The following is a 14,213-nucleotide window of genomic DNA, read 5'->3' on the forward strand; positions in this document are numbered from 1 at the left end:
TTGGGGAAGAGTGGCTGGAAAGCTGCCTGGTGGAAAAGGACCTGGGGGTGTTGGTCGACAGCCACCTGAATATGAGCCAGCAGTGTGCCCAGGTGGCCAAGAAGGCCAACAGCATCCTGGCTTGTGTCAGGAATAGCGTGGCCAGCAGGACTGGGGCAGTGATCGTGCCCCTGTACTGGGCACTGGTGAGGCTGCACCTCGAATGCTGTGTTCAGTGTTGGGCCCCTCACTCCCAGAGAGACATGGAGGGGCTGGAGCGTGTCCAGAGAAGGGCAACGGAGCTGGGGAAGGGTCTGGAGCACAAGGCTGATGGGGAGCGGCTGAGGGACCTGGGGTTGTTGAGCCTGGAGAAGAGGAGGCTGAGGGGAGACCTCATCGCTCTCTACAGCTGCCTGAAAGGAGGGGGTAGAGAGGTGGGGTCGGTCTCTTCTCCCAGGTAACAAGTGACAGGACGAGAGGAAATGGCCTCAAGTTGCACCAGGGGAGGTTTAGACTGGATATTGGGAAATTTTACTTCACCGAAAGGGTTGTCCAGCACTGGAACAGGCTGCCCAGGGAAGTGGTGGAGTCACCATCCCTGGGGGTATCTAAAAGCCGTTTGGATGAGGTGCTCAGGGACATGGTGTAGTGGTGGGCTGGGCAGTGTTAGGTTAACGGTTGGACTTGATGGTCTTAAAGGTCTTTTCCAACCTATATGATTCTGTGATTCTGTGACTCTAAAAACAGCATCACATTCACAGAGCTGTCAGCTGAGCAGCATGCACTGTTGCAGATGACACAGACTGATGATCTCTGCTGTATTTTGGGTTTTTCCCTGTGGGCAGAGCAGCAGTTGCCTACGATGCTGCGAGAGCTACGGCTGCCTTGGCTGAGCTGCCGGGCCGCAGGGAGCTGAGATGGCAGGCAGGGCGCAGCGCGTGGCAGCGCACACGGTCCACCTGGTAAACATCAACTCCTTAAAGATCCAGGCTTCTTCCCTTCCTCCCTTTTCTAGGGAAACCCAATGCTTGCAGCCTTGACATTCTCCATCATCATTCCATGCTGCTCTTGGTTTCAGAGATGTCTCCTCCTGTCCGACCCAGCTGCCCTGACAGCTCCTCATCACCACCTCAGAGTTTTAAGAGGAAGAGAATCACCCTTCGGTTTAAATAAAAGCTGGGCTTGGCTATTGTGGTCTGGCAGCTTGCAGGTGGGGATGCAGAAGAATTTGGTCCTTTGTGGTCACCAGCCTTTAAAGGTGCCCTTCAGCAAATGGGTTTCCCTGCGGTACTGACACATCCAGGGAGCGAGAACGGGGATGGGATAAGGTACACAGACCCTGGCAGCCGGGCTTAGCTCCCATCTCCCACCATTTGAACGTGGGTGGCCTGAAGGCCAGTACAGCAGCGTGGCTGCACACCATCCACGTTACCAAATCTCTTAAAAGGTTTCACTGCTGAGGACCAGGGCCACTGTCAATAGAGTCTCTAAAACTCATTCATTCTTCTAATAATCTTCAGTCGCCTGCTGATTTTTAGGATGGTACCAAGCTGGGAAAGACTTTCTAGACATCAAGCCTGGTCTCTTATCACGTATAACTCCATCAAGTAATTGTGCTACAAACCTATCAAGAGCTTTGGCAGGGGCTTCCCTGGGAGGCAGGCTGGACACGACGGAGCTCAGAGCTCCTCTCTGTTTCCTCCTGATGGCCTTTGCCAAAGGCTACTCCCGCGGTCAAAGGAGACGGTGGTCCCACAAGCCATCTCCTAATGGCACAGGTGACGTATTGTCTGCGACCATTCTTGACAATGAAAGTAAGACTTTGGATCTGAAACTGATGCTGAAGATTCCTGATATCCTTGATATCAAGATGATGAAGTTCTTGATATCAGCCAGGATCAGCAGTGGGAGATTCGGGGATCAGAGGCTTCCAGTCTCCTACACGGAGGAAGAGGGATGTGTACAGGGGTATCTGAAGATACAGGCTGGGCTGGAGTGAACCTGACCGTGCATCCAGCTCAAACAGGTCAAAGCCAGCTACCGAGGCTGTACACCAACGGATGAGAGAGACTGCAGAGATCTTTGAGAGGAATAATTGGATCTACGAATTTGGCAATTCGATCTCACCAAGAGGGCGTACTGACCGAGGCTGCCACGACCGCTCCGACCACGCGGAGAGCGGGCGTACCTGACATCGGGATGCGCAGCAACGTTCAGCAGCGCCCGACCTTGACACGCATGAGTGCCAAGAGCTTTCACAATGGCACAGCCCAACTTACAAGATGTAGATCTCCCGGAATTCTGTGTTTTATTTAATCTGATGAACTCATTAATGTTGTCAGAAACACAGGATTAAACTGCCAATGATCTGGAGAACTGAGGCTGCTAGAAGCAAACACGTAATGTTTTCAAATGAGCGCAGACGACGGGGTTTGCCTGTTCCACGGGTGCACTGCTGCTTTTATTTTTTTCAGTCCCAGGAGGCTACTGGAATTCAGATCTTTCTTAAAGCAAGCACCCCCCTCACCTCCACTTGGTGAATTTACTTCAACGGAGACAGGTTCAGAGAACAGAAAATTAATATTCACGTGAGCAGGGTTCTTGCTAAACTACATTAGTTAAAACACCGAGATTTTCTATTTCTCTGCTGTTTTAATTCTTTGTGGATTTAAGCACATCTGCTTTAGGCTTGCAAAATTGTAGGGATATTGACAGTAGTCAGACTAAATCACAAATACAATACAAGCATTTCTGTGTAAACCCAATTTGGATTACATGATGATTTTAGTAGTTAGAACAACTTTCATTTCACTTTGATAAATAAAACCCCCAAGAGGTTTCAGTCTAAAAGCCTCATGAAAGGCCAAACCTACAGCTGGAACAGATATTTCATACAATCAGGCTCTTAGGTAAGACTATTTTGATCTAGCACTATGGATAAATTGATTCCAGGTATGGCTTTTTTCCTTTCTGTAGTACAGTGTAATATTTACACCAGTGTTTGACTATGTGAAGGATTTTGATTTTTTTGATAGCTAGGTTGTAAATACGTGTTGTCGCAGTGCAGTAGCCATCACCGTACAAGAGGAAGCGATCACTATAATGGCTAACATAAGATCTGAGTAAGCAAATATTGAACCTCATCATTTCCAAGGTCCTGAATTCATAATACTTCTTTAATACTAAACAGCACTGCATCTGTATTTTCTAGGTTTCTTTATCTTACTTCTAGCATGCTTCAAATCAGCTGTAGCTACCAAAAACCAAAACCCACACAAACAAAACACAGCTCCGAGGTTTTACCCTTTCAGGAGCACCACAAATGGTCCCATTTGGCAACTAGCTCCATGGCCAGCAGGAGGACACCCAGCCACCTTCCAGCCAACCTACGACCAAGCTAGAGCAAGCTGCACAGCTCTCCCCTCGGCTGCTCGACCTGGGATGCTTTTTAAGGATAACCGAATCAACACCAACGTGACCACAGCGAGGTAGACGCCAAAATGCAAGTCCCTTCTATAGGTGTTATGTGCTCATCCAAACCAGGCTCGCTGGCATGCAGCTCACGGGGTACATCACTAAATTAGACTTCAGCGACACGAACGCTGGTTTGAGATAGCGCGTTGTGTCGACAATTATGGGGTTGTGTCTTCTCATAGCTCTTTCATTTGCTCGAAGCCGGAGTGCAAAAGTGTATTTGTGGGCTGGGGAAATAAAGAACAAATTGGAGAGAGGCCAATAACCCAGAAGAAACTACCAACTTCAAAAAGATAAAAGTTTACAACACAGTTAGTAAAAGAGTGATTTATGCTCAAAGGGATCATTTTGTTGTATCAGACCATACCTAAACCCTTGCGCTGCACATAACATGCTTTAACAAGATGTTTCAGGACTCCCTTTGAAAAAGACAACCCTTATAAAGAGACGAGGTGGAAAAAGGGATAGCTCCTTACAAAGGAAAGGGCCAAAATGGAGCAATAAAGTCTGTGTAACAGATGATGAAATGAGCCCCAAATTGCTGCCATCTGCTAGCAACCTTTGCCCAGTGAAATGAATTTCATGTGAGGTCAAGAAATCCCAAACTGCCATTTCCTCATTACTATTAATAAGGGCCAGGTGCCATATAAACCAACACTGGATCCAGATGTCCTTCATGTGGCTTTGATTACCCTTCTAGGCTTGGAGATGATAGGAGGGAAAGTATTACTGATGCACCCACAGAAACACGTTTAATATTCATTTCTCTGCAATCGAATTACTGGGCATTAACGGCACTATACACCTCCCGCCCTGCTGAACGTCCGCAGGTCAGCTATGGGGACGGCGCTCCTGCAAGGTGTAGAGCAGGCAGTCCTTCAGGATGAAGTTACAGCATCTGCCGTCGCAATGTGGACTTCTGCCATATTTTCCATGATTGTGACGAGAAGCAATCCTTTCTACAAGTGACAGCCAAGATACAGGCAACGGCTGTCATTTGAATTTCATCAACATCTTGTTGGATAATCTTGAATGTCTAAAAAAGTATCGGTTTTCCCTGTCTCTGAAATGGACACACTCAATTGAATACAGAAAGATGTGAGAATGTATAGTTATGTGGTTTCGTTAAGATGAAAATGCTGTGGAAAAGCTAAGCATATCCACTATTAACGGCATCAACCAGTTGTATTTGGGTGCCGACCCAGTGCTACAGCACAGTAGAAGGAATTAGTAATTGCAGAGAATTAAGCATTACGCTGGATCGTATCCTGAAGGAGGAGTGCGCGTGCACCGCCTGTACTTACTTAAGCTTATTTACATACTGGAGCAGGTCCTTGACTACAAAGTGAAGAAAAAGTTGTTTTAGAAGAGTCAGCATGGCTACGAAATTCAGCAGGGAAGCAATAAATAGTTCACATCCTGGACTCTGTAGGATAATCATTTAACCAGTTACAATCCATGCTCAAAGAAAATCTGGTAAAATAGATTGTTCCAGAATTCTGTCTTCTAGCTTTCAGTCTTGCCAAACTCATCATCAGCATCACATTTCTTAGGGACTAAACAAACATCAAGTGAAATTACATCTTGCCAAAACAAATGCAAATCCCGGTCATACATCTCACCAATCATCCTGCTATCTCCACAATGGAAACACAACATCTATAGGCTCATGAACAGCGATCCCCAAATGTGGCAACAAATGCTTAGGAGAAAACATGCATGTGAAATGAAAACGACCACCAACCCACCACAGTGAATTCTCATGAACAAGTGAGAAAGGACAGAAACACCCACGTAGTGGGAGAATATCTTCAACCAAAAAACCCCACTCTGACCTTGCACACGAGATCTTTAACGGTGACCGATGAAATATTCCTACAGGATAAGCCAAAGCACTGAATTCATGGTTCTAAATAATCACCGACCCCGGAGAGACGTTGCTTGTCACCCTTCATAACCTTCTTTCTGATCCGCCGTTACGCAAACTATCCTCTTCTCTTACTGCTCCGAAGGGGCACGTACCTTACCGCGTCCCTGCTGCTACGCCCTCCCTGCTCCACGGGCGCTCGCTACCTGCTTTCTGCCACGGAGTTTAAATGATTGCCACAAAAAGGTCAATCTCGGGAACAGCATCCAGCCTCCTCCAGTTTGCATTGGTATTTCTCGAAGGTCAATGAAGGTGTAGTTACAAGAGCTTCTGGCTTCATCTTTTTTCTAGGAACGCTGTTTTTAAGTAGGACAATTTCAGTGCTCTGATTTGTACCATGGCCCCTCAAAAACTGCATGAACATAATTGCTGGAGCAGTGAGTACTGGCACAGGAAAAGGAATGTTTCAAGCTGGCTTTGCTGTCAAAGACAGCTTATTGTAAAGCTGAACCCTGGGCATTTGACAAATATATCTGGGTATTTGAAATATATTACTAAACTGCCAAGGAGGAAAATTTCTCATATAAGTGACTCGTAGAATAAAGCCGTTGTTAGTACACCCCAAACTGACAGCCCATGCTCGGGCACCTCTCAGACACTGTTCTTACTCTGCGGTTTCTGAGGCATCATCCGGACTACAGCTTGTTCATGTCAAAGACGCAGAGACAGCTCAGATCTGGTGGTGGTTATTAGCTCGGGCACCGTTCCCATGCACCTCTACGTGCAAGGTAAGTTTAGGCTTGAAGACACGATGCTCTTGCGTGCTGACTTACTGCTTTGGCACGACACGGTGATCCCGTTAACGGATGCTGTTGGAGTCACTCTGGTTGAGTCCAGCCTGGGCGCCCTGGGGCCGAGCTCCCAGAATCGGGTGCTGTGCGACGGCGCTTGCGGTTCTGCAGCGAGCAGCTGAGGTCTGATGGGATTATTAGTCCCAGCAGGTCAGACCCAAGCTAAGACTGAGCAAAGCCATAGTTCCTGCAGCAGTTCCCCCGATCTCCACATTTATCTGCTGGGGCACACCGTGGTGCCTGAGCCGGCTCTGTGCTCCTGTGCTGTGCTGGTGCTAAAGGAGCCCCTGAGACCCTGGGCTTCCCGGGGAGTGCAGGGGCACCCCACCAGATCTGCTGGAGTTATCCCGGAGCCGGCAGGACGGGCGCCGGACCGGCATTAGGGGGGTTGGCACAGTGCTCGGACACGAGGCTGCCTCCGCACCACCTCCCTCCTGCAAGACCTGGGTTCTTCTGCTGCCTGGGGCACCCCAGGGGCCACTGCAGAAAGAGGGGAGAACTGGCTGTGTTTAGCTGTGTCCTGGTTTCAGCTGAGATAGAGTTAATTTGGTATGGGGCTATGTTTTGGATTTGTGCTGAAGACAGTGTTGATAACACAGAGATGTTTTAGTTGTTGCTGCACTGGTCAAGGACTTTTCAGCTTCCCGTGCTCTGCCAGGTGCAGAAGAAGCACAGAGGGGACACAGCCAGGATAGTTGATCCAAACTGACCAAAGGGCTATTCCATACCACATGACGTCATGCTCAGTATATAAAGCTGGGGAAGAAGAAGGAAGGGGGGACATTGGAGCGATGGCGTTTGTCTTCCCAAGAAACCATTACGCGTGATGGAGCCCTGCTTTCCTGGAGATGGCTGAACACCTGCCTGACCATGGGAAGTAGTGAATGGATTCCTTGCTTTGCTTTGCTTGCGTGCGCGGCTTTTGCTTTACCTATTAAACTGTTTTTATCTCAACCCTCAAGTTTTCTTACTTTTGCTCTTCTGATGCTCTCCCCCATCCCACCGAGGGGGAGCGAGTGAGCGGCTGCGTGGTGCTCAGTTGCCGGCTGGGGCTAAACCACGACAAGCTGTCCGGAAGAAACCTACACGACAGGCGCTACATTATAGATTATATGCAGCTTTCACACTCTTTCCTACATACAACCCCCCTCCAAAGCTGCGCCCCTCGCCCCCACTCCTCGGGGCAGAGGGTCTCTTGGGGTGGGACGGCCCTACAACTCCTGCAAGGAGCCAGGAGCCTGCAGGTAGGAGCTGCAACCAAGGCGGTGTGTGAACCCGCCACCCCGCCCGAGCGAAACGCACCTCAGCACCTTCCCTCCCACTACGCAGCTGGCAGCACGGCCAGCGAGCAGCAGAGCTGCCACGTCCAGGGGTGTGCGACGTGCTTTCTCAAAGCAAGGACGCTCCTCTCCTGCGGCCACTGCATTTCAAATGTATTAACATCAAAATGGGACATCAGAAGGAGGGGGAGAATACTCCCAATACAGAAATAAGCTCTCGGGGCTCTGGGAGCCCCTCTGAGCACACGTGGCACATGACCAAGCCTTGACTTTCCTTATAACCGCCCACGATAAATCTATAGGAACTGCTGCGTGCGAGTACTGCGCGTCCTGGTGTAAACGCTCTAACAGCATTTCATTTCTAATCCTCTTTTCACAAATAACGTGCATTAAAACCACCAAGTATGCAAACAAACAGAAACCTCTAGAAGATCAAAACTGAAAAATTTTCACGCTGGGTGGCTTCTTGACAGAGGATCTGTTCAGAAAATAAACCCAACCCCTTCAGCTGGTTTTGAAGTACATTAGAACGAATAAGCATATTTTTCCCCCAAGTCAAAAGCAAGTGTAGCCGCAATGCTTTTGCACAGAGCTTTGTTAAAAATGGTAGTGGCTTAAAAGTTGGAACTTGGCACACGTGTCTTTCTCAGCGAAGGCAAGACTTGGAAGACAAGAAACCGAACAAACTCCTGCCTGTTTCTAGCTGTGCAATCCAAAACGTGATTAAGTACAGAGGAATGCGATTCAGGGAAGGCATGAATGGAGCGGGACTCTGCAGAAACTGTTCTGCCTTATGGCTGTCACCTCTTCACGGGACAGCGGGAGCACAGGAAAAACCACACTTCTCCCTGACAACTTTCTCAACTGCTATTTTGGAAAATATCTCTGGTTGCTACAATTCAGGATTAAAAACTTCCAAGTGCTCTCTACTGTTTTAGTTTGTGTTTGACAATACTTACTCCCTCGTGCTGCTTGTGTGCCCTCCGAACGGGAGAGAATGGCTGGATCCCCTCTGGACTGGCAGCAAGAGGCCACCAAGTCCCCAGCTGAGTGTCAGGGGAGGCTCTTGCACCTCTTCACTGCTCCCCTCCAGCAGCAGGTTTATGCCAAGCCACCAGACCCAACCACCGCAGGTCTGCGTTTATTCGGGAAGGCTCTGGCAGACTTCTGCAGCGCTTGGCCGCCGCCGTCCACGAGACACAGCATTAGAAAGACAAGCAGCAACCCACTTTCCTCTGCTGCTGACCGAGCCATGCTCAATCCTCTTAGCTCTGCCCGCCGAGCTGGGCACAGATGGCAGAAGGCGGCAGGGGAGGGCTGCGTGAGCCCGGAGAACCTCGCTAATGCTCCGCTGGTGTGGGGAGAGGGATTTTCCTTCTCTTCAGACAGAAAGCAGGTCTTCTGCAGACAGCAGCTCCGCACCGCGGTCTACGTGTCAGTGCATTCATCCCATCGCGACAGGAAGCCCTGCCACATTATGCAGGGGTTTGTCGCTTGCCTGACACTCAGCCACCACAGGACAGCGTGATCCATCAGAGCAAACAGACTTCCAAGAAAGTAATCCCGATGCGTATCCATGGCTATTCCCTGCCAAGCCTTCTTCCTCACAGCCGAAAAAGTCATCTGCTAGGGGCAGTGCTGCCAACTAAAGAGCAGGGTAAGGTCTTCTTCACCTCCAATACCTGATGTCAGCACGGACCCAGCCTTCCTTTCCGAAATGTCTACTGACAGATAAACTCCATAGGTACGGAGGTCTGGTTCCCTACACGACTTCAAATCGTTAACATCTAAATGGCTCTTTCAGGAGCCTTTCTAGGTTTGATATCCTCCAGGAGCCCCATGAACATGGCTCTTAGTGAGGAGGCACCAACTCAAAGCTTATTCTAAAGATACGTCTGTCTATATTAGTGAGTTGAACCATACCCAGGAGTGCTTCTGGCACTGGAACAAGATCATTTACAGTATCTAGGTGTCAGAACGCTCCCTGGCATGGTTGTGACACATTTCAGCTAGCGCGTTCCCCGGCAGTTCCCGGGCACGCCGTTCCCAACACTGCGCGCAGCCACCAGGCCTTGGAGGCTCAGCCAATCTGCCAGCACGGAGGCAGGCTTCTTCATGCCAGTTGCCCTCGGTGTCAGAGGATTTTTCCATCTGCATGCTACAAAACTTATCAGCTTAACCAGAGAAGGCATTTAAGGCTGCCAGCGTGGTGGGTAACCAGACTTGGTCCTTTCCTTGAATTTATCCCAAATAGGCAGTTTTGTCTTATTCTATATTATGCTACTTGGGCTGTCCACTCCTCCCCTCCAGAAGGTGGTCTTCCACTTATTTCAGAAAAGTTTTTCAGTTATGAGTATAAATGAATGTCATTCAGGCTGGGTCATGTTAGCTGTATAGCTGGCAGACATAATCCCTCAATGCTGAGAGTTTGCTAATCATCCCCAGAGTCCAAAGGCACACCCTGCAGATGAGCGAGGCCGTGCAGTGTAAGAGGCTGACTCGCCGCGTTGAGGCGTTAGGAGGAATTCTTCATATTTTTGTTAAAATACATCAGTATGTGATGGTGGGAGTCACCCAGACGTGCGTCAATGACCCACTCTGGAGAGGTGTACAGGACCCCTGGCTGATGCAGAAATGGATGCAGAACTGAACAGCAGTCTCAGGTTTGGATATCAACATGATGAGGCTTCCTCAGCTGTTACCGGGCTCTTCAGGGTTGGGAGCTCCCCACCCGCGGGCTTCTGCCTCTCTTGGGAAGGGAGGCAGGTGTCGTCCTAGCTTGCTGGCTGGGCTCAGCTTCGCCATAGCCCTTGGTTAAGAAGGTTCACCTCATTCAAGGTATGTGCACCGCTGCCCTTGCACTTCTCAAGCTGACTGAAAGGTATCATCTACATACTCTGAATCCGAACGATGGGAGGAAAACGGGAACTCCTGACTCCCTCTCCATGGGGTTAAGAAGCAACCCTCCCACGATTTCCATGACCTCATGAGGATTGTTGGGTGAGAGCGTGTTCACTTTTTCTGATTGGTAACATAACTTCGAACTTCATGAGCCCAGTCTGCTCTGCTCTGTCGTATGGTTCCCACCATCTTCTGAAAGGAAAAGATTTCCATTCCAGTGTTTAAACACTCCCATGTGAGCTCCTCTGCTGTGAAGCCATTTCTGTGCCTGTTTGGCATTAGCAAAGTTCTCTTGTGTTGGGGTATGAGCGCTTGACGCTCTTCTGGATTTGTTATATGAATTGTACTACATGCCAAAGACATCATACATGTGATGTACATCTTTGTGAATTCCTTTAACGTTCTTCTGAATATTGAACAGTACAGCTCCAATGGCTGTTCATTTGACTATAAAACAAAGAGGTTTTAATATTTAGCAGATTATTTAAGCCTCTCACCAGCTGTGACATGAAAATGGTCCTGTTGTAAATTAGGATCTACGCTGACAAAGATCTTTATTAGCTGGGACACAAGAGTCTGAGCAGTAGTAGAGCATAGTGTGGTGGACTATGAATACCATGTGGCTTAATACTCCATTACTGGAATAATATCTCCACACAATGCACTGCTCCTCAAGGGTGTGACCAGGACTGGCCCCATTGATTCCAAGGGGTGGTCCTGCAAAGGGAAAGACAGTACAGAAACTTTCAAAATCTTGATAGGAGATCAGCTCTGAACACGGGGCACAGAAGTTATTGGACTTTCCTGGAAATACCAGGATCAGAAATAGTGGCTCTCTCCTGGTACAAATTCCTTATAGCTTGCCATGATTTTCTGGCCAAGGCACACGGTAGCTTCTAGGCCTTCTGAGGACATTTTTGTGACTGGAGTTTGGTCTCTCAGATGTCACTGTGCTCACCTAGTCGTTTGCTGGAGATGCAAGTCAGTCATCTCAGTTTTCTGTAGGCACTTGGTGGTAACCTCAGCAGCCAAGTAACTTCTCATTAGCCTCCCAGGAGCAGCAAAGACCTCTACTCAATGCTTAGACATGCAATCACTCTGGCTGCAAATACATGAACAAACTGCCCCACCAGGTTAAGCCTCTTGCTGCACTAGGTGGAAAGCTGGCCCATGATGACAGTCAAGCCATTCAAAATGGCCATGCTCACCTGGACACCTTCAGCCCCTGGAATACAGCGTACGTTGTCTCAGTTAAATGCAGACTGGATGAGACGGCTTTTTGTTCAGGAAGCCTTTTTTGCTTGCCAAGCAACTTGCTTGAACATAGCCAAGAAAGCTGATCCTCTTTGACCCATCTCTGTAAATCTTACTGTGGAGCAATATGGAGAAGGCAGAATGGGACTTGCAGCCTTAGCAGTGAAGGGAATCAGAAATTCCTAATGTGGATCCTGATGCTGCTGCTCTTGATGTGCTGCCAGTCCTGAACCAGCGACTGTTACTCTGCCCGTCATTTACCTTAACCCTTCACGTAAATTCATGTTGCCACCATGATCAATCCATCTCATCAAGGGTTGAGAGGATCATCACTTTAGATCACTAAGACACTTGGGCCTTCTCTTCCACGGGACCCAGATGGTGCTCCACGTTTTCCCCCATATGTGGACCTTTGTGAGGTACTAACCAGACTAGGCTCTTCTCCTCTAACTTCTTTTTCCTAGCCAGATGCTTGTGGACACGAGGATGGGGCTGGCTGAGCACACAGTAGACCGGTACCCTTTCCTAGCTACTGTAGGGTTTTATACACATGTAGAGGGAAGACACAACACTAGAGCCACCAAAACTGGTTCTCAAGGTTCTCAAGGACAAAGGGATGTTTGATAATATTTTTGAAGTTCTTCAGTTGGCTGTGTTTCCTTAACCGTCACAGACATTCAGCCCTTTATTCAAGTACTTCTGTTATTGGAGTACAGGGATGACCATGAAGTCCTGAAGACATTTGGAAGCCAGTGTATGGTCCAATGAGTTCAACGGCATATCTCCAGGCTTCAAGCTGGAGATATGCCATTACCTCCCTTCCAGAATAGCGCAGATACCAATACAGTGTGTGATGTGTAGGGTTGTTACCAGCCGCATGAAGTCCAGCTGGAGGCCAGTTACCAGTGGTGTGCCTCAAGGTTTCATACTGGAGCCAGTACTGGTTAACATCTTCAGTAATGACCTACGTGATAGGACAGCATGCACCCTCATCCAGTTTGCAGACAGCGCAAAACTGGGCGGAGTGGTTGATACACCAGATGGTTGTGCTGCCATTCAGAGGGATCTTGAAACACTGGAGAAATGGGTGCAAAGTCCTGCTCCTGGGAAGGAATAACGCTGTGCGTCAAGTGCACTCTGGGGGCTGACTGGCTGGAAAGCAGCTTGGCAGAAGAAGACGTTGGGATCCTGCAGAGAAGTTGAACGTGAGCCAGCAATGTACTCTTCCAACAAAGAAAGTCAACAGCATCCTGGGCTGTGTTGGGAAGAGCACTGGCAGCAGGTCGAGGGAGGTGATCCTTCCCCTCAACTCAGCACTGGTGAGGCTGCATCTGGAGTGTTGGGTCCAGTTCTGGACAACCCAGTACAAGAAAGATTTGGAGCAAGACTGAAGCAAGTCCAAGGAAGAGCCAAAAAGATGATTAAGGAACCAGTGTATCCGCCCTATGAGGAGAGGCTGAAGGACCTGGGACTGTTCAGGTTCAAGGAGAGGGGGCTCAGGGGGATCTTATCAATGCATACAAAGCCCTACTGGAAGAGAGCAAAGAAACAGAGCCAGACCCTTCTCTGTGGTATTCAGTGAAAGGATCAGAGGCAATGGAATGGAAACATAGGGACAAACGGAAATATAGGAAATTCTGTTTAAAAATAAAGGAAAAATTTTGTTCTGGAGAGGGTGGTGAAGCACTAGAGCCAGTTGCCCATTGAGGTTGTGGAGTCTCCATCTTTGGAGATACTCAAAACCTGCTGGGACAAATTCCTGAGCAGCCTGCTCTAGTTGACGCTGCTTTGAGCAGGGGGGGTGGACTAGATGATCTCCAGAGCTGCCTTCCCACCTCAGCTGTTCTGTGATTTCTGTGACTGTGTTTCTCAGCCAAGTGGAGCATTGTCTCCTGGGACTTCCAGCTTTTTCAGGCTGCACCCTTATAGTTAAGAGGAGAGCAACGTCAAGCTACTTCAGTCCATGCAAATGGAAGGATGTAAAGTTTCAATTCTTACAGATCAGTAATGTGTCCTTTGGTTGGTCAAAATCTGCCTTCTTGAGTTTCAAATCCTTTTTGGCTCATTCACCACTGATTCCAACAGAATGGGACCGGGCAGTGAAACAATGTGTTGACATTATTTTAGCAGTCAGTTTTGGTTCTCTTATCCTCCTCCTAACATAGTATTCCAGGGAAAGAAGGGACGTAAAATTGGGCAAATTCTTCCTGTGATCTCCTATTTACCCTTTTTCTTTCGCCATAATCGAGGTGAACATCACAGCACAGGAACTAATATAATGCCGCATTTCCACGCAGATGAGCATTCCTAGCAATAATGCTGGGTAAGAGGATGATATACAATACAGCATTCCCCTTGCACAGTCAGAAGTTGGAGGACAGGGACGGTGGTGTCTCGGTTGTTTTCCTTCCTCCAGGAAATTCCTTGAGGATCGCTGCCACATGCTGCAGTCTGGTCCCTTCACTGCGCCAAGGAATTTCTGCAAGGTGCCTTAGCGCACCCAGGGATAAATCTTCACTGGCAGCATCAAAGATGAACTGGGCTCCAACAGAAGATGCGCACTTACCACCACCTTCTTTTTAAATTGATGACAGAACTTTAAGAAAA

At 48.5% G+C, this 14,213-nt stretch overlaps 1 protein-coding gene across 1 annotated transcript in view; it reads right to left on the bottom strand.

Annotated features, from left to right (window-relative positions):
• Positions 1-14,213, bottom strand: part of DTNB (dystrobrevin beta) — a 218,390-nt gene that overhangs the window by 38,396 nt on the left and 165,781 nt on the right. The gene's annotated exons all lie outside the window — the stretch shown is intronic.

Source organism: Mycteria americana, chromosome 3 (assembly GCF_035582795.1).
Source record: "Mycteria americana isolate JAX WOST 10 ecotype Jacksonville Zoo and Gardens chromosome 3, USCA_MyAme_1.0, whole genome shotgun sequence".
Lineage (NCBI taxonomy): Eukaryota > Metazoa > Chordata > Aves > Ciconiiformes > Ciconiidae > Mycteria > Mycteria americana.